General features: G+C 35.4%; 1 pseudogene; it reads right to left on the bottom strand.

Moving 5' to 3' along the window:
- Positions 1 to 3064: 3064 nt before the first annotated feature.
- Positions 3065 to 3584, bottom strand: part of LOC102487534 (olfactory receptor 6C2-like) — a 961-nt pseudogene continuing 441 nt past the window's right edge.

The following is a 3584-nucleotide window of genomic DNA, read 5'->3' as shown; positions in this document are numbered from 1 at the left end:
CTCCCACCAGCAGTGTAGGAGAGCTCCCCTTTCACCACACCCCTGCCAGCACTTATCATTTTTTTTTTTTTAAATCTTAATCATTCTGATTGGGGTTAGGTGGTATCTCATTGTTGTTTTGATCTGCATTTCCCTTACAATGAAGAATGTTGAGCATTTTTTTCATATGCCTTTTGGCTATTTATATGTCTTCTTTAGAGAGTGGTTTTTTCAATTTATTCTCCCATCTTTTAATAGGGTTGATCATCTTTTTTCCGAACAGCTGCTTGAGTTCCTTGTGTATTCTGGTTATCAGTCCCTTATCTGATGCACAATTTACAAATATATTTTCCCATTCTGAGGGCTATCGATTCACAGTAATTACTGTGTCTTTTGCCATGCAGAAACTTCTTAGTCTAATTCCCTACCCCAATGTCTCCCATAGTTTGCCCAGTGTTTTCCAGGAGCAGTTTTATAGCTTCAGGTCTTAGATTTAGATCTTTGATCCACCTTGACTTGATTTTTGTCAAAGGTGAGAGGTAGGAGTTCAGATTCATCTTTCTGCAGGTGGAAATCTAGTTTTTCCAGCACCACTTGCTGAAGAGGTTTTCCTTTTCCCACTGGATTGACACTATCTTGGCATATATTGGGATACCATTCCCTGTGCTTTACCTCTTAGTAAGACTTTCAGTGAGTTATGTGACATATGAAAAGGAAGAAAAGGTACAAGTTACACATAGAAAACTGTATTGGTGGAATATGGGCTAGATGGCTTTTATGAGACAACCTCATCTCTACCATTGCTTCAAGAGAGTCTAAGACAGTCATTTTCACTTAGTATGGAGAAGAGAACTGGCTACTCAAATAGCATTTCCTGTCATATCTTAAAGCCATGCTACTCAAACTGTGGTTATTAGACAATTTGCATGACAAACGCAGAATCTTAAGTTCCATTATAGCCCAAGGGAATAAGAATATGAATAGTGACAAGATTTCTGTCAGATGATTTAAAAAAAAAAAAGAATTATTTATTTTTTTAAAAAAAGAATTATTTATTTAATTAAGTTAATTGAATTATTTAAATTTGACTAGAGAAAGAGAGAAGGTAAGTGAGAAAGTAAGCCACCAGGTCTGGGACTTTAACAGTGGTGAGCCTGTTGGAGTTTAATACCTTAACCACCATACTAGCTTCTGACCCCCTTAAATGAATTTTTAAACACTTAAATGAAATTTTTACGAAATGTCTGTGTCATGAAGTGCCTGGCGCAGCATAAACACGCAGCAGTGGAGGGTTGCTTCCTGTCTCTCTTTCCTTCTCTCACATGCATATACAGGCATCCTCTGGCATTTAAAAAAAAGAGAAAAAAGACACCGTGGTACATTATTTTTAGTTTCAATTTTCAGACTGTAGCAATTGACCCTGAACAGACTGTACATGGTTCCATGATCCTTTCACATTGCTCCTAACCCTAGCAACCTTGATTCACGATGATGGAACTGGATACCTGGGTTGTTAGAGTATTTATTTTATAGTATTTTATACTTAGTTTGTGATTTACAAAATTGTGGTACAGTCATGTAGAAAAAGCCAAGTCCCAAAGTTCTAGACCTTTGCGTCTAGGGCTTAATATATTAACATGGAAGTTAAAGACACCTGTGGGAAATCAGAAATATTTGTTAATTTATTTTTCCATTTTTAATTATTAAGGTATTTTATTGCCAAAGGTATTGATATTTAGAAGTTATCAGACAAGGTCAATAAAATTGTTTTCTGTGAATTACTTATGTAATAAGACCAAGACTATGAATTTAGATCTTTTTGGCTCTAGCACTTCTCTATTTCTTTTTTATTTTTTAAGTGAGATTTTTGCTATTGGACATGTGTACTTGCCAGAGACAGAAAATGAGAAATCACTCCTGAGAGGGGATGGCCATGCTGCATTTCCTCCTCCATTCTCCTGTGGGGATTTTGGGCATGCATGTACATGTGCCCAGTGTGAGTTTTAAGCTGCTGGGTTCAGGACTTAAACTGTGGTTGACTCATGAGAGTACTGCAATGTAATCATTATGCCCTCTGTTATTCCTCATCTATTTCTTCACTCTATATATATTCTGAGCCATATAAGAGAAATAAGAGGACACAGTCTGCATTTGTTTTCCTTTTAGAGAACAGCTTTAGGTTCCACTTTAATAATTTTTAAAAAATAATTCCATTTCAGCCTCTTTATTCTTCTTCTTTGATGACTCTGGAGAGAACTAAAGCTTTCAATTCTGCTTTTCATACTTCTTGTAGCAAGATGGTTTAAAAAAGAAAAGAAAAGAAAAGAAAAAGAAAAAGAAAAAAGAAATCACTTTTATTCTTCTTGAGGCAGAAAATGTCATATTAGAAAAGAATCCTAAAAAATAATTTTTTTCTCCAAAAGCTGTCCATTTAAAAAAGTGAATGGGCAAAAATAAAATTGAAATTTTTTGTTTCTACTCTTTTGTGTTTTAGACATAAAGATTGTGAAGTCCTGTTTGTACTTTTTGTGTTTTAGACATAAAGATTGTGAAGTACTGTTTTTAATTCTAGAATTCTATTTTCATGTTCTCTTATGAAAAATGGACCATTTGAAAGAAGGTATAGTCTTTGAAAAAAGACCGTGATGGTCATTTCACACTCTTATTCTAACAGTAACAGGAAAGAAATTTTGATGATTAATCAGAGCACAATACAGATTTAACTTAGAACACATAGTAAAAGAAGAAATATTTATGTGTATATATTGTTAATTTGAAAAATATTTTTGTTCTTGTAATTATTTTTCTAACTTTCTATTTTTTTCATTGCTGGGGGAAATGTGAACTTGAATGTGCACCCATGTGAGAGAGAGAGAGTGCATGTGAGCAAGAGAGAGAAAGCACCTCCCCATGGGATATGATCATATCACAATCCCTTTTCCTCTATTTCTCCATTCTTTCAGGAAATTAGGCATGCACACATGTACCTGCCATGTTTTCCAAGTTATAGGAGCCAGGACTCCCACCATGGATCCAGCTCCCTATTCGCTGTGATTAACTGCTATTTAATGGGGTCTGCTCTCTCTTAATTCTTTGAAAGAAATGCAATCTTTTTTATTGAGTCCTTGAAGGCTTGTTTGACTTGCTTATTCCGTAGAGTATAAATGAAAGGGTTCATCAGAGGGATGACTGAGGTGTTGAGCAGTGAAACCACCTTATTAATGGCCACTCCTTCCTTGGCTGGTTTGATATAGATGAAAATGCAACTTCCATAGGTGATGGAAACTACTATCATGTGTGAAGAACAAGTGGAGAAAGCCTTTTTTCTTTGCTGAGCAGAAGGGAGTCTTAAAATAGTCTTGATGATGTATGTGTAGGACACAATTATACAGACTAGTGTGATTATGAGGGTGAGTATAGCAATGATTAAAATGAGTTGTTCTACAAATTCAGTGTCTGAGCATACAATCTTAAGAAGAGGTGATACATCACAGCCAAAATGGTCAATGATATTGGAATTACAAAAATCTAGTTGAAGTCCTAGGCTAAGTGGTGGGAGTACAACAATTAATCCAATTAGCCAGCAGCAAAGGACAAGAATGGTG

The sequence above is a fragment of the Tupaia chinensis genome, unplaced genomic scaffold (assembly GCF_000334495.1).
Source record: "Tupaia chinensis unplaced genomic scaffold, TupChi_1.0 Scaffold143970_1, whole genome shotgun sequence".
NCBI lineage: Eukaryota > Metazoa > Chordata > Mammalia > Scandentia > Tupaiidae > Tupaia > Tupaia belangeri.
This window is presented reverse-complemented; position numbering and strand designations above follow the sequence as displayed.